The sequence below is a fragment of the Schistocerca americana genome, chromosome 6 (assembly GCF_021461395.2).
Source record: "Schistocerca americana isolate TAMUIC-IGC-003095 chromosome 6, iqSchAmer2.1, whole genome shotgun sequence".
NCBI classification, from domain to species: domain Eukaryota; kingdom Metazoa; phylum Arthropoda; class Insecta; order Orthoptera; family Acrididae; genus Schistocerca; species Schistocerca americana.
Genome location: NC_060124.1, coordinates 463,985,809 through 464,007,940, shown reverse-complemented (window position 1 = coordinate 464,007,940; position 22,132 = coordinate 463,985,809). Strand labels below are relative to the sequence as shown.

General features: G+C 42.4%; 1 protein-coding gene across 1 annotated transcript in view; it reads right to left on the bottom strand.

Moving 5' to 3' along the window:
• The window catches only part of LOC124619748 (galectin-6-like), a 437,408-nt gene that overhangs the window by 121,291 nt on the left and 293,985 nt on the right, over positions 1 to 22,132 (bottom strand). The window lies entirely within an intron of this gene.

Here is a 22,132-nt window from a genome sequence, read left to right as displayed (position 1 = left end):
AAAGATGTACGGGGCAACACACACAAAAATGCGTCATAAAGAAGTAGTCACGTGACAACTTTTTGCCACCTGTTATTAATATTTAAGCAGATAAATTAAGGAATGTGGGAAAATTAGCCTCAATTGGAAGTTCTGGAACTATCATTTAGCACACTGAAGCAGAACTTATCTGTAAACGACACATTTTATTATTTATACGTCACCGCTCACGTCGTTGACTCCACAATAAAAAATCTCATCTCTGGAGTCGTGAGCGGCACGTGCGCTTGATACGTCTGCCCTTCGCCTCCGATACATATAGTGACGGAACAAAATCACAACACACACACACACACACACACACACACACACACACACACACACACACACACAAGAATTGATGCAGAGTAACGAAATTACTGCAGTACAGTAACAGTAACGTATACTACAATATATTGCCCTACTTAAAGTAATCAGTTATCTTTGTTCGCATTTGGTATTTAAGATGTGGGTATGCATTTTGCATTTGACTCTGCATTCGTTTAAATGCCCGATTTGAAACCAACAATTCTGAGAAAACAGAAGTTTGGAAACAAGCGTCACATTGTTGTTAGCAGCCCCCAAATACGTAACAAACAAACAATAAGCGATGTCGTACTAGGAGCTTTTTTAAATTAACGGGTTTATGCGTAGGATTTACACGGGGCTGTTGGATTCGCTGTTATAGCCAACGCTTCGTTAAAAGTAATGTCGCTATAAACGGTATCGATCCGATATTGAAAAGTAATGGTCTTATAAGAACCCGTGGGGGGACGCCTGAAATTACTTAAACGTCTAAGGACTCCTTACGGTTGATAATGACAAGCTGTGTTCTGTTCGTTAGAAACTCCTCAGTCTAATCACACACTTGGTCTGATACTCCGAACGCTCGTAATTTCTGCTTCAGGCGGCAGTGCCGAACTCTGTCGAACACCTTCCGGTAATCTGATACCACAGCCTCAACGTGGCCGTCGGCATCTCCTGCTTTCTAGGTTTCGTGGACGAGCAAAGCGAGCGGGGCTTCACAAAATCTTTTGTTTTGTTTTCCGGAAACCATGTTGATTACTACAGAGATTTTCGGTCTACAGAAATGTCTTGCAGGCTATCGCTCACATCTTACGCTGCAGCATGCACACCATTAACGAAGATAATTATCGTCATTGTGTAGTCCTGTTGGGGTTGCGAGTCCTTTGCGTAAACACTTCAACGATTGTCGATTACCGTTATAGGTAGAGGTATGCGCAGATAGGAGTATAAGCGGATGTCCGCTGTAATAATTACTTTGTGGGTAAAGGCCTGACAGAAATAAATCGCAACATCGAAAAATAATGAAGGTAAGTAGTGAAACGCAACATATTTAAGTGATTAATATTGCAAGAGCATAGGTAAGCGCGAGATAAGCAATTGTAAATGTGAAATGCTGGTACATCAAGAGTGCATTAAGAGTGCAAACGTCCATACGTTGTGCTGTACAGGTGCCGGATGACAGATTGTAGGACGGGACTCCATGCCTGTTGCACTTGGTCCGTCAATACAGCGGCGGTTAACGTTGGTTGTGGATGACGCTGGAGTTTCATCCGATGATGTGCGATATGTGTACGACTGGAGACATCTGGTGATCGAGCAGGTCAAGACAACATGTCGACGCGTCTGTAGAGCATGTTGGATCACAACAGCGGTATGTGGGCGAGCGTTATCTGCTGGGAAACACCCCACGGAATGCTGTTCATGAATGGCTCCATAAAGTCGCTAACGCGCTGCTTCCTGGACTCACGTAGGCGCGCCGGCCCGTATCGAATCCGCCCGGCGGATTAACGACGATGGTCGGTGTGCTGGCCAGCCTGGATGTGGTTTTTAGGCGGTTTTCCACATTCTACTAGGTGAATACTGGGCTGGTCCCCACGTCCCGCCTCAGTTACACGACTCACAGACATTTGAAACACATTCACACTTATTTCACGATTTACACTAGACGCAAACAACTGGGGCACGCTAATTCCGTCCTGGGGGTATGGGGTGGCGGCAGGAAAGGCATCAGGCCACACCTTACAATTAACATGCCAAATCCGGTTAACCATGACCGACACTGCTGGATAAGGTGCAAGCGATAGATAGGTGGGTGGGATAACCACAAGAGCTCTCCTGCTGCCATACGAAATGGCACCCCACACCACAACTCCAGGTGTAGATCCAGTGTGTGTAGCACGCAGACAGGGTAGTCGCAGGCCCTCAATTTACCTCCTAATAAGCACACGGCCGTAACTGTCACCGAGGCAGAGTCAGCTTTCATCAGAAAACGTATCAGACCTCCACCCTGTCATTCTATGAGCTCTCGCTCGACACCACTGAAGTCGGAAATGGTGGTGGTTTGGGGTCAGTGGAATGCACGCTACAGGTCGTCTGGCTCGGAGCTGTCCTTTACGTAACCGATTTGTAACAGTTCGTCGTTCATTTTTTATGCCAACTGCTGCTCAAATTGCTGCTGCAGTTGCAGTACAATACGACAGAGCCAAACGCCGAAAACGACACTACCTCTTCGCCACACGGAGCCCGGTCTTCTTGTGACCGTCCGTTCTCGTGACCACCGCTACCAGCAATCATTTCCAGTATCTACATTAATGCCAAGTCTTTTTGCAATATCGCAGAAGGAACATCCAGCATCTCATAGCCCTATTACACGTACTCGTTCAAACTATGTGACGTGGTGTCTATGTCGCCTTAAAGGTATTCTCAAGTAACATCAACTCACCATATCCAATCTCAAAGATAACGCTCACGACCGTTACGGCGTGTAAAAGCAGACCTGATTTGCACCCTCATAATCGCGCTACTAGCACTGCTGTACGAATGGATATCATCTTTCAGACGTAGAAACACGCCTACTAACTTACATTCATGTCTCACAGCTCCTTGGTGCTGTGATTTTTCCCCGTCAGTGTAGTTTATCGAGAAACTAAAACTCGCGAGGGAGCATCAAGGTATTCAGATAACTGGCTCGGTGACATCATTAGCTTGATAAATAACGTATGCGAGCTTGCCTGACCTGCATCAATTGGAATTTTTGAGAGGCAGATCGCTCCTTGAAATTCAGATGTCTCATGCAGGTGAGCAATGGGCTTAAATTTAACGTATTTTTGGTAATAAGGTGGGGCTAGCATTGAATTACATGTACTAATATTTCCACCAGACAGATGGGACAAAGAGATCAAGCAGATCGCTGGTAACACCTGGCAGAGAACTGCCCAAGACCGTCCCACTTGGAGAAGACTGCTGAAAGCCTACCTGAATCCACGACTCGAAGAGGCCACATCATTTAATGATTGAATTGGCTGTTGATGATGATGACGATATTTCCATAATTATTATATTGATAAATGACAGGGATCTACTAGTTAAGAAATTAAATACACGGCCCTGGTAAGCCCTAGTTTCAATGTGCGTTATTATGTGTGCACAGATTAATAGAAAACAATACATTTCGTTATACACACTTCTAGAACAGAGGTTCCCAACAAAATTTTCTCGAGGACCCCCTCTTCGAGCATGATTGGCACCTTGTCATATCACAGTATCAAGTACCTAAAAAAGACAAATTAAGAGTATTTTTATACGTTTTCTATTTTTGGACCTTGAAAAAACATTTACATATTCATTATTGAAAAATATTGAGCTTAAAACTTTTTCAATTTAGCCATCAGTGTTATTGTTAAATTTTTTATTATTGCTCAAAATATTTGTCTTCAAATATGGGTATTTAGTATAACAAACTTCTTAAAAAAAATAAAAATTCAGTATGAAGTGAAAATGACAGGAAAAAATCAAACCTGAGTTTCCTCGTTTTAACGAACCACTTTGTAACTAACGGTCCATTTTTAACTACGCGACCTGTAGCTTCCGCGAAAGACAACGCTTTACAAACACTACTGTTTTAATACACAATATGTAAACAACACGGTCTGTGAAAGCACTGGCAATAAATTAACAATGGCCGATTGTCGCCTGAAATCCGAGTTTCTGTGTAAAGTGACTGTCAGTTGTCAGCTGCAAAGAGGCAGCGCGCGCAGTCTAACGACATGCAGGAAAACTATTTGCCTCTATCGAATTCTGGTTTTGTGCTAGAGTGTGCTAGTGTCAGTTGGCTCTAGGAAGACGCTGGACCCACAAATTGGCGTTCGCAGAAAGCACTGCTCACGCAGGAAGCGGCCAAAGCAAAAAATTTGATATCATACGAAATATATTTAATATATTTTTTATTCTAATAGCATCTTGCGGACCCCTCTGGCATAGCTCGCGGGCTCCTGGGGGTCTGCGGACCACCTGTTGGGAACCACTGTTCTAGAACATTCAATCGATACACGAAATCGATTGAAATAAAAGTACACTAACGGTCTGGGAAGGCTATCTGATCAGGGTATGTACTACAATGCTAACCCACTTCATAAGAGATTCATTAAATGTGTAAGCCCTGTCCATGAGATCTAGCCTCACCGATCTACCCGCAAGCCGGATCTGTTTGTGTGGGGCATAATGCGGCAGATTTTCGTAATTTATCCATGGATCCAAGACCGAGGTGCTCCCCAGCAGGCAAGAGGCCATGGGCGATGGATTTCAGGAACTGCGACTGTCTCACCGCAAGTACATTGTACAGTGTGGCGTTTTATAGACATTTTGTTTATTCAGAACATTTTGGCACTTCAAAATCAATTTATATATTAGAAAATACTGTGAATACAGTGATTGTATGATCGAGAGGAAGGAGGAGAGCTACACCTGTACTATTGCTGTGAATTCAGTTCGGTGAGCCTGTAAATTTACTGGAGTAAAGAGAATCACTAAGTTCATTGCACCTGAACCACCGAAGCTGCTGTACGATCATACCGTAACCGTGAGCAGACACTGGCGTCGCAACTAGTGCGCGATCGCCCATTTGTCTATTAAAAGCTTTACTTCAGAATGTATGTGGGCTGCAATGTAAGCCGGTAGAGGATTATACGGTCAGTAACGGACGAGTTGTGTCCTGCAGACTGACGTCACGACCATCTGTTGCAGCTGCGCGTGTCAAAGCAGTGGAGTAGCGTTGGCAGGCCACTTACATTATATGAAACTAAAAATATTAATAACTAATAAAGGAATAACCTGAGGGACGTCATATTTGATGCACATCATTCTGTTGTGAAAACAAACAATATGTCAAAGCCTGAGATCAAAAATAGTTGTATTTTGGAAGTCAGTAAAACTAAAAAAAAGAAAACGTAGTTTTCCGTCAGTCAAGAATTTAAATAAGTACAGTGATGTAATAATGTACGATGATCTGATAACACTTTCAGTGTTCATATATAAATTTGGAAAGTTTTTAGTTTCAGAAAACCTCTGTAACTTTTCTATAATAACAATTTCAAGACTTCTATGTAAATATGTGTATTGTGTGTTAGGGTGTGTGTGAATGAGAATGCGTGCTTGAGAGTATGTGGGACGTTCGGAATTATTAATGAATGTCGGATGTCCAAGTATGTATGCTTATGCGTAAGACAGCCAGAACATTCGCGACTACATAATAAATTTCCAGATACAGAGTAAAGCTTATAGTTCATTTTGTTTTGTTTATTTAATTAGAGAGTTTTGTGTTACTTAATTTGATGACATCAATGAGCCTAGAGAAGTGGTTGGTGCTTGCTAGATTTTGGCGCGAGCCGCGCCCTAGAAGTGAGTTCTCATTGGTCGTAAGTGCTGTCAGCCAATGAGAAGCGAGACTGTTGGCCGCCTAGCGAGGAGACATAGTTTTGGGTGTGGGGGGGAGGGAGAGAGAGAGAGAGAGAGAGAGAGAGAGAGAGAGAGAGAGAGAGAGAGAGAAGTCGCGAGCTAGCTTTGATTGGAGGCGGTTATGCTGGATGTGACTCCGCATTGTGTGTGAGATGAAGTCTTGGGATGACTTCCGCGTTATGGTCCAGTGTTAATGGTATCTGGTAGTGACCAGAAACTGTTTATGAAAACTTTAGAGTGTTGTGATAATTCGTTCCGACGAAAATCGCGAGTGAACTTTGAATTATATAGCGTGGTGGTACTGAGTATATTCTTACTGAGCATTTTATGGCGAGCATAAACTAACTAAAGACAACCACTGAATATCGTGTGCAGAAGTAATTGGCCGATCATTGACTGTGTTACAAGTAATTAGTTTCGGAATTTTGGAAGGTAAAAGTTCTGGCTATTTTAGGTATGGTGATAACTGTGAGCAGAAACTTAAGTAATTTTCGTAAATGGGGGCTGATGATCTTGCTTAACGGCAATAAAGATCTATTGAAGGTTTAAATTTGAACTTCATGTTTAAAGTACGAGTGACATCCCCTTTCCGTATCATTTCTTTAAAGTACATAGACAATTTTCAGAAAATTTTACTTATAGCGGCCTCCGGAGCGTAGCTATGAGGTAACAGTTTCCTCAACACTGCTTTTCTGTGATCTCGTAAGTAGCTGCAGTCAGGAGTTTACGTGCGAAGATCTACCGCTGTAAAAAGGTAAGTGAACAAAAATTATAAAAGAAATTGCATTTCAGCAGCAACGTATAATCCGTCGCAATTGGTTCATCGCACGCACGCACACAAAAAAAAAAGAAAAAAAAGGACGCGCCGCAAGACGTGATGACTGCAGACAGAGGGTGGTGGTCACCAGAATACAGACTATTATCGGTCTAACTGAAGATATCGGCTTCGCCTCTCTCGATCTCTTAATCCATGACCGTCGGCGCTCCCTATATGTCAAGTAACGCAAGGCGAAGTCAGCAATCGAGTCTTAGTGGAGTGGAGTGCAGTCACTGCGCCCCCAGCGTCTTCTCTGCGCGGGATATCGAGCTAAAAAACGTTGTCCGCCAATGACAAGTGTTTTCGTACCTTTTGCCTACAGTTTTTGTAGTTTTACTCCCACCACGGATTGTAAAAAACGAAACTTCCAATCCGGTGTCTGTCGGTCTGCTCTGTACATACAATTCTGGGCCTTGAAACTCAGACATGAAAGCACGTTTTTTAGTCAGCCAATGACCGATCGTTTCGGATGGAAAAATACTGAAACGGCACTTTTTTCACGAGTTTGCAGGATGCTTCTTTCTGCCTGTGGGTGGCCAAATTCCTTCCATCCCACTGTCGTGGTGCCAGCCAGTCTCCCACACTGTGATGAACCAAATCGTTATGACCACCTGGTTAATAGCTTGTTTGTCCGTCTTTGGAACGAAATTCATCTCTGATTCCGCATATTAGAGATCCTGACCAGTATACTGCTGAAGGATGACATCGCCATCGGGGATGGCATCAAGCATGGAGGATCAAAAAATTGCTCTGAGCAGAATGGGACTTAACTTCTGAGGTCATCAGTTCCCTAGAACTTAGAACTACATAAACCTAACTAACCTAAGGACATCACACACATTCATGCCCGAGGCAGGATTCGAACATGCGATCGTAGCGGTCGCGCGGTTCCAGACTGTAGTGCCCAAGCATGAAGGGATGCATGTGTTTCGCAGCTGTCAACGTGTCTTCGATTACTACTACAGGTCCCATGCAAGGGCAGCAGAATGTTTCCCATAGCATTATACTGCACTAACCAGCCTGTGTCCGTGGCGCGCCGCACATTTCGAGCCGCCGTTCACCTCCATCGCAGCATTTGTGGAGACGACCACCGACCTAGTGCAGAAAAATGTGATTCACCCGAAGAGCCGACACGTTTCCATTGATCCAAGGTCGAATCCCGATGGTCCCGTGCCCAATGCAGTACAATTAACGAAGTCGATGGGTCAAGATGTGAACACGTAGGGATGGTCTGCCACGGAGCTCCATGTTCAACAATGTACGATGAACGGTGTGCTCCGAAACACTTGTACGTGTATCAGCATTGTGCTCTTTCGTCAGAGATGTCACAATCACTACGTATCCTACTTTACGGAAGAGCAAGCCTCCGAACCCCACGTTCTGTGAAGAGTCGTGGACGTCCAGGCATTTTGTAAGTAGGCTGTTTAGGCTTTTATGTTGGTAACGCCACGTAGCGCTCTGTATGAAAATCACTGGCTGTGCTGTGTGCAGTGTGTGGCAGGTTGGCATTGTTGGAATATTCGCTATTGTAGTGTTGGGCAGTTGGATGTGAACATCGCGTAGCGTTGCGCAATTGGAGGTGAGCCGCCAGCAGTGGTGGATGCGGGGAGATGGAGTTTTGGGAGCGGATGGACGTGTGTCCATTAGAGAGAGTAAATTTGTAAGACTGGATGTCATGAACTGATATATATGACTTTTGAACACTATTAAGGTAAATACATTGTTTGTTCTTTATCAAAATCTTTCATTTGCTAACTATGCCTATCAGTAGTTAGTGCCTTCAGTACTTAAAATCTTTTATTTAGCTGGCAGTATTGGCACTCGCTGTATTGCAGTAGTTCGAGTAACGAAGATTTTTGTGAGGTAAGTGATTCATTAAAGGTATAGGTTATTGTTATTCAGGGCCATTCTTTTGTAGGGATTATTGAAAGTCAGACTGCGTTGCGCTAAAAATATTGTGTGTCAGTTTAGTGTTGATCAAAGTAAAGAGCGAAATGTCTGAGTACGTTCAGTTCTGCTCAGATGTTTGAAAATCAAATAACGTAAGAGGTTTATCAGCACAGTAAAATATAAATTTCGCTAAAGGGATGTTTCATAATTTAGCGCCTAGGGTAGTTTCACTATCCTACCTCTTTCCGTAGATGCTCAAGATGGTAGCACGTGAAAATTCGACCCGCTTCGTTGTTTTCGAGATACTCGTCCACAGGCTCTGTATAATAATAATAATAATCTGCCCTTCGTCAAAATCCCTTATCTCAATGAATTTCCCCATTTGCAGCCCATATCTTCCCTAGGGTGATCCCTGTCCATGTCTGTTCAGCTTACGTACTTTCTTCACCGCGTCACCAGCCCGCAACTCCACCAGGCGGCATCCAACGTCACTGTAGACAGTGGTCATAATGTTTTGGCTTATCAGTGCTAAGAAACGAAACATAGGACATTCTTCAGAATGTTTTATACTTGGTTTCAGACCAGGGAAAAAGATAGGCATCTGTAGAAAAGAGCGCTCTTACTCCTGCTTTCTGCAAATTCACCCGAAATCCAACAAACCTAAAAAAAAACAGGACGTGTTTCGTAGGAGAGCTGAACAGTAAAGTGTCACTCCTCTGCTGGGGAGATTCGCTACGGTGCCGTCTTAATTGAGACCGAGTCTGCTAGTATTCTCCTTTAGCCGGTGAAAGCTGACCCTCACCGCGCCCTAATGCCACAGCTGAATCATTTGCCGTTTGTACTTGCTGAGACCTCGATCTGAACATGTCTTGTCGAATTGTTAATTGAAGTCGCATATCGAAAATGGAAAAAGTGAGGGGGGGGGGGGGGGGGGCAGGGAATACCTGACGTTTCTCAAGCTTTCAATGGAGAGTTAAGGTCAAATATTGGACCTGTTGTGGAGTTATTAGTATTAGATGATCTTGTACTGACCTACAATGAATACTTCATGTGTATGAGAACCAACACCAAGGCCTTGGAATGAGGGACAGACCCCACTGCCCAGATTGTGTGCTGACTTGCTTCCAACACTCACAGGGGAACTGTCCAAACCGATATGTCGAAACCTGTCCTACAATTTTTTATACGAGGGTGAGTCAAATGAAAACCTTAAATTTGTAATAACAAATCGAAATTTCGCTCCGTCTTCCTGTAAGTTGGTAAGCGTGCTATAAACAGCGTGCAGAATGGCCTGTAAGTGGCAGCATAGCGCAGATGTATCATACCGTCGCAGTATCAGTATAAAGATGACCGCCCCACCTGCGACTTGCACCAGGGAAGAACAGCGTTCCGTTATTCGGTTTTTGCGTAGTGAAGGTGTGAAAACCATTGAAATTCATCGACGAATGAAGGTTCAGTATGGTGATGCAAGTTTGTCACAGCAGCAAGCCTACGAATGGAGTAGGAAGTTCGCAAATGGTGTGACTTCAGTGGAAGATGCTCCTCGTCCAGGTCAGGAACAACAAGTTGTGACTCCACAGAACATTGCAGTAGTTGGAGCCATAGTGAAGGAAAACTGCCGAGTGACACTAAATGACATTGCAGCATATTAACAGATTATTCATGGGTCAGCACACCACATTATGCATGATGTGCTCCAGTTTCACAAAGTGTCTGCAAGATGGGTGCCACGGCATCTGACTCCTCAAATGAGGGAACGACGGGTTGCTGCTTGTGAAGAACTTCTTCGACGCTTTGAACGAGAAGGTGATGGCTTCCTTGCAAGAATCTTTACTGGGGACGAAACCTGGGGTCACTTCCACCAACCGGAAACGAAGAGAGCGAGCAAGGAATGGCGCCATTCCTCATAACCAAAACCAAAGAAGTCTCGAACAGAACCATCAGCAGGGAAGGTTATGCTGACTCTCTTTTGGGACAAAAAAGGCGTCATTTTGGAGCACTACATGCCTAGAGGGACCACTGTCATCAGTGTATCATACACAGATCTCCTAAAAAATCATCTGCGGCCTGTAATCAAATCAAAGCGACGTGGATGTGTTCTTTTGCAACATGACAATGCAAGGCCCCAAACTGCCCGTACAACAGTTGCAACAATGACTGACCTGCATTTTGAGTGTCTTCCTCATCCACCATACTCACCAGACCTTGCCCCAAGTGATTTCCATATGTTTGGACCACTCAAAGACGCAATGGGAGGAAAGAAGTTCCGTTCTGATGAAGAGGTACGCCACGCGGTGCATGAGTGGTTGCGCGGACTACCAAAAGAATTTTTTTTCTAAAAGAATTTATGCACTTTGTAAGCGCTGGAGGATTTGCATTGAGAGTGGGGGAGATTATGTTAAAAAGTGATACAGCTTTGTACCACTTCTATACAATAAATTATATTTTAAAAAAATTTAAGGTTTTCATTTGACTCACCCTCGAACTTAGAGAATACACCGCCAGGAACACAACGCCAAATTCCGAGCTCCTAAAGCCCACTGCAAGTATTTAAAAAAAAAAAATGTTGAAAACTGCCAAAATCGTAGCTCGCCAGGCCGCTGGAGGAATGTAAACCCCTAAAGTAGCTGCGGCTGACAGCATATGCGCAACACGGCCGCTGCATAGCCTTGGTTGACGGCACATTTGTAAACAGACAACATGGCACAATGATATTGTAATTTGTGAAGTGAATTTCAGTTTCCGTAGATAGTTTCCACAATACAATTATTCTCAGTTACTATTACTTTTTATCTGAAACTCACTTAGGAGCCATAAGAATTAGCAGTTGCCTATGCGGTATCGCTAAATACACTACTGGCCATTAAAATTGCGCCACCAATAAGAAATGCAGATGATAAATGGGTATTAATTAGACAAATATATTATATAATATATTATATTTTCACGCAATTTGGGTGCGTAGATCCTGAGAAATCAGTACACAGAACAACCACCTCTGGCCGTAATAAAGGCCTTGATACGCCTGGGCATTGGGTCAAACAGAACTGGGATGGCGTGTACAGGTACAGCTGCCAATGCAGCTTCAACACGATACCACAGTTCATCAAGAATAGTGACTGGCGTATTGTGACGAGCCAGTTGCTCGGCCACCATTGACCAGACGTTTTCAGTTGGTGAGACACCCGGAGAATGTGCTGGTCAGGGCAGCAGTCGAACATTTTCTGTATCCACAAAGGCCCGTACAGTACCTGCAACATGAGGCCGTGCATGATCCTGCTGAAATGTAGGGTTTCGCAGAGATCGAATGAAGGGTACAGCCACGGGTCATAACACATCTGAAACGTAACGTCCACTGTTCAAAGTGCAGTCAATGCGAATAAAAGGTGACCGAGACGTGTAACCAATGTCACCCCATACCATCAAGCCAGGTGACACGCCAGTATAGCGATGACGAATACACGCTTCCAATGTGCGTCCACCGCGATGTCGCCAAACACGGATGCGACCCTCATGATGCTGTAGACAGAACCTGGATTCATCCGAAAAATGACTTTTTGCCATTCGTGCACCCAGGTTCGTCGTCGAGTACACCATCGCAGGCGCTCCTGTCTGTGATGCAGCGTCAAGGGTAACCGCAACCATGGTCTCCGAGCTGATAGTGTATGCTGCTGCAAAAGTCGTCGAACTGTTCGTAAAGATGGTTGTTGTCTTGCAAACGTCCCTATCAGTTGACTCGGGGATCGAGACGTGGCTGCACGATCCGTTACAGCCATGCGCATAAGATGCCTGTCATCTCGACTGCTAGTGATACAAGGCCGTTGGAATGCAGCACAGCGTTCCGTATTACCCTCCTGAAGCCACCGATTCCATATTCTGCTAACAGTCATTGGATCTCGACCAACGCGAGCAGCAATGTCACGATACGATAAACCGCAATCGCGATAGGCTACAATCCGACCTTTATCAAAGTCGGAAACGTGATGGTACGCATTTCTCCTCCTTACACGAGGCATCGCAACAACGTTTCACCAGGCAACGCCGGTCAACTGCTGTTTGTGTATGAGAAATTGGTTGTAAACTTTCCTCATGTCAACACGTTGTAGGTGTCGCCACCTTGTATGAATGCTCTGAAAAGCTAATCATTTGCATATCACAGCATCTTCTTCCGGTCGGTTAAATTTCGCGTCTGTAGCACGTCATCTTCGTGGTGTAGCAATTTTAATGGCTTGTAGTGTATAAACAATGGAGGCAGACACTGTATTTTCTTCATATGTGCAATATAACAGCACTTGTCTCTGCGCAAGTTCCAGAGCTTCATTTTAATGTTGAATCCGATTAATGATTCCAACACGTGCAAAAATGACATATGAAGAATGTGGTATGCAGTCTAAATCCTCTACTTTTCCTGAGGACCAACGTGTGTGTAATTCATTACTTAATTTCTTGGACATTCATTCGAACGATGCCGACATTTCGTATGAAATTATAGAAACATTAGAATAAACAGGAAATAAGTGACGATGCTGTTAATTGTGGTTCAAGAAATGATTGTTTTTCTCATTAAAATCCAGAACGAACACACATGCCCTTCCCAGCCCGAAGAAAACCTCAGCGTCAAAGAAATGTTTGTAAATTTTTTGGTTGAACGAAGGAGGGAGTAAATGCTTATAGGTGGAAACTGTGCAAAGCTTATTCCGTTTCGTAAAATCTGTGCTTGATTTTATAAATGGAACAAAGATTTGGACGAAGAACGAAATCCACACCAAAATGAAACTCACAAAAGTGTGAAAGTACAACTACTCAAAAGATTTGGAACTGCTTGTGAGGGTTAATGCACCGTTACGGAAGGAGATCTACATGACAGAACCCTCTGAATTGCAAGTGAGATTAACATTACTGACTCTCAGCTTTCTTCGACCTAGTTACACGGACACAGGAAATTATAAGGAAAATTAAGTAGTAAAATTACAACGTTTACCTGAAGTAAACGTGTAAAGGAGATGTGATTAATAGGTAATATTATTGAGAAATACGTAGCTGACGTAAAGACGAAGCTGCTTGTTATCACCTAAAATGCTGTGTATAAAGCCAACCAGCCAAATTTTGTACAAACTGCTCTCTGCTCTGTATCTTTCCGAGCGAAAAAAGGGCAGTAGTTTGTGCATTCGATAGTGCTATGGCACATTCGTATACAACAACGCCAGTAACAAATATCAGTGGATTACTGTTTCTGCAGCTTTATAACTGCCTTCGGGAACCTCAAGGAAAATTAGGGCCAAAACTTTACAAAAATGACTATTTAGTTGCAAAAATCTTGAAATCGGCGTAGCAAAACCTGAAGAAATGAAAGAATAATTTACAGTATTACATCCGAAACGTTGCAGCAAATAATTCATTCATTGTTTTTGCTGGAATCTTGGTCTGGACGTAACACATGTCTTCAGGAGGAAGGGAGAAAGATTTAGCCCCTCGATTCAGAAGTTTTACGAAGACGAAACGATTCAGCATCTTGACAGAAATTTTTCGAAACTGTTAAGCATTTTTCAGAAAACTGTTAGACAATTTCTGATAGCTCTTTGTCATTTCACGTTTATCAGCGGAAAATAATATTAAACTTCCGTCAGCCGGTTTTACGAATTTGATGAAGTACGCCTTGGACGCAGCACAATATGCAGAACAGCAGCCCGATCTTTTCTTACTCCATTCCAATTCTGTCTCAATAAGGCTAGAAATTACTGTGACTTTCCTAAATGCGTTTGTTTTCCCTTTCCCAGGTGTGTCTGGTGTACAGAAAATGTTTTTCTCCATCCAACAGGCACTTCGCATTTTTGTGACGACTAGCGGAATTAATCAGTATTCAAAAATCAACGTAAGAGCTGTACTACAGAAACTGTTATAAAATATTTCATGTCAATATAATAAAGTCCCAACTGATGAAAGTCGTCTGTAATGTAAAGTCACACACAGTCTTGTTCATCCTTCCTCTGCTTGTCACTTGTTTACCAATTACATCTGCAATAATTTAGTTGACGATATGAACTGCAAGTTATTCAATAAGTTAATGATTTGAGACTTAAAATTCCCGAGTGCGCAATCTGAACCTTGAACTGCACGGCGCTACGTTCTCTTGACATGACTGCGCTCTTTCGTCGATTTGTGCGCCACGCAGCAAGGATTGTACAAACCGTTGTTATAAGCGTTTCCTTGTGCTGCAAAAAATGAGAAATTTTTTAAAAATATTTTAATAATATTCGCAGTGCGCCTTAGCAGCTAAAACACTGAGAGGGCATTTCTTTCGGTGTATTCTTCCTGTACAAAAATTGCAGTTAGGTTTCGACATGTCGGACTGGACCATTCCCCTGTCTGGGAAACTGCACTATCTAAGAAGATTCAAATGGCGCAACCCTGGTATTATCTTGTAAACTTTATCAATAGCATACACCCTATAAACAATAAAGGTGCAAGCAGCACATGTGTAATACAATGCTTTCAGTTGTTTTTAAGTTATCTTCTCATCTGAAGCCAAAAACTCCTTTGTTATACAGACAGGGCAGTTCAGGCTTGTGGGGAAAATCTTCACGGTCATAATTTTCTTATTTCCCAAATACATATGACTTGGGAACTTAGCGTGCAATAAAAGCTTACTCATGGAGGAATCTAAGCAGATATAGCCGTGTACCTAATAGCACCGCACGATTAAATCAGTACAGCAACACGCTTTAGGAAACGCATTTCAAGATGGAAAGAAGTCTACTACCACGAAAGGATGAAACCAAGAATTATTGGCACGTCAAATATGCATGTCTGATGGTATACCGAGAAAGTGGGAGACGTTTGTTAGAATATTTAGAGAGAATGACGGATTGTAGGATGACAAGGAGGACAATGAAAGAAAAGCCGCGCGTTCCCGCATGACACCTAAGGAAAGAATCTAGAGTTTAAACAGGATATATCGTTCATTTCTCTATCACCCTTCAACGCCATCAGAATTACTCCGAAGAACACTGACATTGTCTACGAAGTGCAATGATAATTGCCGTGTCGCAAACATGCTGCTAACAGGTTTCTAAAAATGACAAATGAATGGAAACAACAGTGAAGAATTTTTTGAAGAATGACAATTGTCGTCATTATCAGCCAAGCAGGTAAGGAAACAGTGACTCACCTGAGCAAACGGAAACAAGAAAAATGGCTTCTGGAATATGACACTGTACGATGCGATGGAAGAAGTAGGGAACAAATGCTGTTTACTTTGACCAATCTTGAACCAACAAAGTATCCTATGGCAAGCGTCCGCAAAATTTTCCTTAACTAATGAAATAAGAGTAATCACGTAATCTATTCAAGATGCGTATTAAAAAAATAAATAAAATAAAAAGTATTACAGCAGTATGATAATACTTCATTGCACATACAGTCTGCAGAAGTAGTTTCCAATAGACACTCGCTTCTCTTAATCAAAATATCCACGGGTGTGCTGCCGGTCTATAGTGGATATTTTGATTATCAAATACGCCGGGAGAAACTCAAGAATCACACTCGCTTCTCTTATTTGTACCTCTTCCCATTTCTGAAATTTCTACTTTCGATCACGCTGTACGAATGTAAGAAAGATAGATTGCTTAACTGAAGGTAAGCGAGGAACTACAAACTGGCTTCTATTACTGCTGAAGACTTTACACTACGCAAGTATTGTATACAGTGTGGAGAGAAAAAAACAATAATTAACGTTATAACAGGGTTAAGTATCGAATCGAGTAAGATTCTCCTGATAATCATACGGCAGGAATGTACAGTTATGAAGCTAAGGCCGTCATACGACAGCGTATCAGCGATGAGCTTGCGGCAGTATGTATTTATACTAATTTGCCCAGCTAATACCAGCTAAGCAAAAGAATCAGTTACTAATTAAGTTACTTGCTGATCATAGTTTCAGCTGAATATAATAATTTCAGTTTAATAGTCACAGCTAGGTATGGCTGGTTACGTTAGACGCGAATTTTCTATGTTGTTTGCTGGGTGCAGCTTGATAATTACATCAATAACGGAAAAAATACCTTAACGCCACAGAGCATAACACAGCAGAATAGCAGTGACAAAACTGCGCTGCTACACGTGCGCAAACACGGCCGCTTACCGGATAAACTTCCGCGCCGTTCTCACTGATTGGTTGTCGTTTTACGGCACTAGTTCCAAACAGTTCATTTCCGACCAATACTTACCAGGAAATTTAAATCGATTCTGTGTACGCTACCCCATTCTGACTGTATTTTCAGGTTGATTTGCTTTACCTTGTGCCTTTACTTTAAAAAAATGCGTATTAGCAAGTGTGCTGTTCGCTGTTACTACCGCTGTTACTACCGACACAAGTCGCATGATGTAATTGAGGACGAAAGCATTTAACAATATTAATAAGGCCCAGTATAAAACAAATCTCACTGCTAAAGCTAACCGTTGACACACACAACATAGACTAACAACGTAAATGTTTGTCAATACAGCCTAAGAACGTGCAATGAGCGTTATGGGCGTTGTAGCGAGTAAGATAGCTCACTAACGTTTAATAAACGTGGCCTCTGGCTCAGGCAAGAAAATTTGGGAATCGGGAGGCATCTCTTAAAAACTCAAAAACTTATTCTGCCTCTCAAGATTTGACACTGTAACAATCGTGAACCTTTTCCATTCTGTGTATTCTTCATGAGACGACTAACAATTCTCGAAGCAGTGAAATAGGTTATCTGTCACCGCCACTGGAAGATACAGATTCTCGTAGTTAATAGAATATTAAAGTAAGGTTTGCTTTCATAAGCCTTGAGATAAAGTATCATCAGTTATACGGTAGCTTTTACATCAGACACATTCTGTGTAGTATGAACTTTTTCGGGCGATAAGTTTCAATCGGTGCTATGAGAATTCCTTCGACACTTTCGAAAAGTTAATGAAGACATACCAGTTAAGCAGTGAAGTTCCTGAGTTCCTGCTACGGAGCAGTTTCACTAATAAACGTTCTCAGCAGCAGAAATTGTTACAGTTTGCGTCACATCAAAGAAACAGTAGGCATGTCCTGTATTGATGCCATCCTACTAGCAAGTATACAGCTGCAGTACACTTATATTTTTAACTGTATTCCGTAACTACAAACTAAAAGATTCAAACTCGACACTCAAAGAGGTGCACGCCTGAAAATGACACTGTCAGACTTAAGAAGTGGAATAGTATACGAAGAAGCATTATCACTTCCAAAAGACTAAATAAGAAATTACATTAACTCTTACCCAGAGATATTTTTAAATTTAATACGGGAAAGCAATTTTCCGCGAATACACTGACACTTGATATTTCTTCCTCGAAACCTAACAACTTCATTGTCCGGTACACTGCTTAAGATGCATCAAAGATACCACGAAAGAAAGACGGTGGTATCTTAAAACATATTCTCTGTTGGATTCAGATGTCTTTTCCAATGAAGTTTCTCAGAGATCACTACATATACTGCTTGCCCTGGAGGTATACCGCTTATTTTGTGCACGCCGCCGTAATGTTATTGGCACCTTCTAAAGAAAGAATAGGCACATTTCCAACTCCTCTGAATTTTGAGACGTATTCACGAATTTCCTCCGTATAGCGTGCTTTAACGCATGCTGCAATTGGATCTTATATGCTGAGTTAATAGTTTTTTTCTTTGAAACCATGGTGGGTCACTGTATTAGGTTTTAGTTTTCTTAACCGTTGAGTATGCGATGCTGGCTGACTTACAGCCAATTTACACCTACCTACTTATGTTTCTCAATAGATATTTATGTATCAACTTTTGGGCGCAGGGGTAAGTACTGACCCGACCGACCGATTAGCCTGCTTAGTTTATAATCAATAACGCACAAACGACATCTCCTCTGCTGGGATGACAACGACTTTATTCGTTCGTAGGTCAAATAATAGAGAACGTCTCTTAGACGCAGTGTATGCAAAGAGAAACTGGAGATAGAACGAATAAGCCTCTTGTGACTCGTTATTAACGACTAAGCACAATCACAGAACTCAATATATCGTAAACGTGAACATACACATTGTTGTAATGGAATAGAGTTTATAGACATAACACAGCGCTCCTGGCGGTCGGCGCGGAACTAATTTGATAGCACGAAATCCAACACTCGCGGCACGAAACACGCGCACTACACTGTAGTGAAATGCGTTCGCTACATAGTTTTCTAGCATTTATTACGTTTATCGTCATTGCTTGGTGCGGGGCGGGGAGGGGGGGGGATGATCTGAACAGCAAACTACAACGTGAAACTGTGTTTCTGAGGAAAATGACTCGGTAAATATGACATGAGCATATAGCATCGTTGCCCGGAAGGCCCGTATTCGGGGAAGTTCGGCCGCCAGGATGAAATAAGAACAACACCCAGTCCCCGAGCGGAGAAAATCTCCGCCCCGGTCGGGTATATTTTTTTTACTTTTTTTACTTTTTTTCTTTTTGGGCCCGATGCTACTTAACTTCGGTGATAGGACGAGAACCGGTGTATTTTTTTCTTTCTTTTAGTTTTCTTTTTTTATTTCTTTTTTGTTTTTCGTTTTTCTCTTTTCTTTTTTTGTTTATTTTTGTTTTTCTTTTTCTCCTTTTTCTTTCCTTTTTTTCCCTTTTTTACATACTCTTCAAATGGAATCGCATCGCATTACTCAGTTTCTCTCTCTCTAGCTTTCGTCCCCCTTTATATATATATATATTAGTTTATAGGTAGGCATATAACGGAGATGGACAGATACATGGAGACTGGTTATGTTGCACCACCTGACGCGAACTATATATCTAGTCTTATTTTTGTTAGGACAACATGTAAGACGCAAGAATGAGATCAGTGTACGAATCATCAAAACTCAATTGCGAGACTCAATGGACAACTGATGGAAATAAGAGGAGCTCGCACACATCTTAGAGTTGTTTCGCATATGCATGATGCAATGCAGCTGATAATAAATTGGCAAAATATTCGTGGTGTTTTTCACTGTTTTTGATCTTAGAATATTGGTCCCAAATGTAAGTCGAAAAGGTGATTCCATCGTGAATTTGCCGATCGATGAGGGCGTAGACAGTATGGCCCAACAACCACACAGCGGTATTGTGTTCTGCACGTGGGAAATATTTAAAATCCGGTACAATGACACTATCAACAAAGACGTGGGCCAGCGTAGTTCGCGTGATGAGAGCCACCATTAATTGGCAAGTCCTCCACACATCGGAAACAGCTTGACATTGCAGGCGGTGTTCTCCGGTGTCAGGCACGTTACACCTGCCACAGTTGGGGGAGGCGAAAAGCTGAATATCGGCTAAACGCTGATTAGTGGGCAGTGTGTTGTTGACAAGTTTGTACCACAACGCAGACACATCGGACGGCAGATTACTGTTACTGATATTTGACCACACTTGCTTCCAGTTTACAGTAGGTAGGCGGGCTTCCAGTTTATTAAGGGGTATCGAACCCGGTACCGCTCGCATGTGAGGCGAGCACGTTACCACCCAGCCAAGCAGGCGATCTTATCTCACGATAAGAAACCACGACTTTCATAAACGATAGATAAGAGTGCGTCTTAATGAAAGCGCCCGTGCAACATACGTAGCATGGCTGTGGCGTTATAGGGTGGTAATGGGTTGGCGTCAACACGGGCCATTAGTGAGCGTTCCCCCGGACGCCGCTCACTGTTAGCTTAGCGAGCCATTGTTTGCGCAAGTGTCAGCGCTCGGAAGCCCTCACCAGAGTAATGAGAGAGTGCAGTGTCACCGTCTACAAGGTCACAGTGTCCCAAAACCTGTCCCGTGCATCTGCTACAACATGACTGCTCTCCAATTCACAATTAATTACCTGGCACAGAGTTCATCGAATCACTTTCATTTTATTTATCTACCGTTCTACTCTCGAACACCGCGGGAAAAAAGAACACTTAAATCTTTCCGTACGAATATGTAGATGGGCGTCAACAAAAAATTTTTAGATTTGTAAGAGAAAATGGGTGCCTGAAATTTCTTGAAAAGATTTCGCCGCAACGAAAAATGCCATTGTTCTAATGACTGCCAGCCCAACTCGCTTATCATACCCGCGACACTCTCTCCCCTATTTTATGGTACAAGGAGATGCGTTGCTTTGAACTTTTTCTATGTCCTCCATCAGTAAGGATCCCATGCAACAGAGCAGTACTTTAGCAGAGCACAGACAAGCCTAGTGTAGGCGCTCTCTTTAGTTGACCCGTTGCATCCTGTAGGTGATCTGCCAATAAAACCCAGTCCTGGTTTCGTGTTACCCAAAGGAGTATCTATGTAATCATTCCAATTTGTTTGTAATTGTAATCCATTGGCATTTCGTTAACAGCCTTTAGATTTGTGCGATTTATCATGCAATCGAATTTTAAAGGATTCCTTTATTGGAATACCTCACACTTTCCATTATTTAAAGTCATTTACAACTTTTCGAATCATACAGATATCTTTCCTAAACCAATTTGCAATTGGTTTTGATCTTCTGGTGGCTTTACTTCACGACAAGCGACAGCATAATCCGCAAACACAATGAGAGTGCTGCTCAGATTGCCAGATATAGATTAAGTACAGCAGAAGGCCTATAACACTTCCTTGAGGATCGCCAAGCATCGTTCACTTTTACTCTATGACTTTTCATTAAGTACTACGAACTGTGACCTTTCTGACAGCAAATCACAGATCCAGTCGCATAACTGAAACGATACTCCATAGGCACGTACTATTGACATATTTCAAGGGCCGGCGTTTAATTTTTAAAGAAACTAAGACAGAAAAACTTAATTTATGGTACAAAATCTATTTTTATTTTTCAAGATATGTGCCTTTAAAACTTGTAAACTTTTGCATGCATTCTAACAAATTCTAGAACATTTTTTCACTCTCATGATAGTGCCTTAAAAAGTGTTTCTTGAGGCGATGGCAAAATGCTGATCACTCTTTCTATTTAACACAAGGGAAAAAAATAAAGTCGGCAAGCGATAATTATGGTGAATACGGGTAGTGAGATATTTCCCGTCAAATAAACGTTGTGTGTGTTACGTAAGAGCTGATATTGTCATGATGAGTACTGAAGCGACGTTTTCAGTGTTTTCTGATTTCATCGATGATCATTGCATACAATTAAGCATCAATTGTTCCTCAATCCACTGAAGCAAATGTCACACTTCACGTTCAATGTCACAAAAGAAACAGGTTATCATGTACGTCGAAGTGCTTCGCGGACGAACCATTTTTGTTGGATTCACTTCATCGGGGAACATTCAAACGATTGACTGCTCCTTAGTTTCTCGCTCGTTTCAGGTTAGCCTCTTGTTACGCTGTTCTATAAGAGTTTTGCATTTTCTCGGTCGAATTGTTTACAGAAAATGTTTACACCACTTTGGCAAGAGCGTGATTTCAGGCTTCGGTCAAACTGTGTCGAATCCATCGGGGACAGGTTTTTTCTTTTTCACGCAAAATCTGATTTAGTGCATTCTACGACTTGCCTAAGGATGTCGCTACCACATGGTTGGTCGTATGTCAAGCCTCTTCACTCTTGTTACGCAGAGCATCGATGGTTTTCGGAACAACCGACTTTCGCTGTCAGAAGCAAGACTACGGCGAAAATT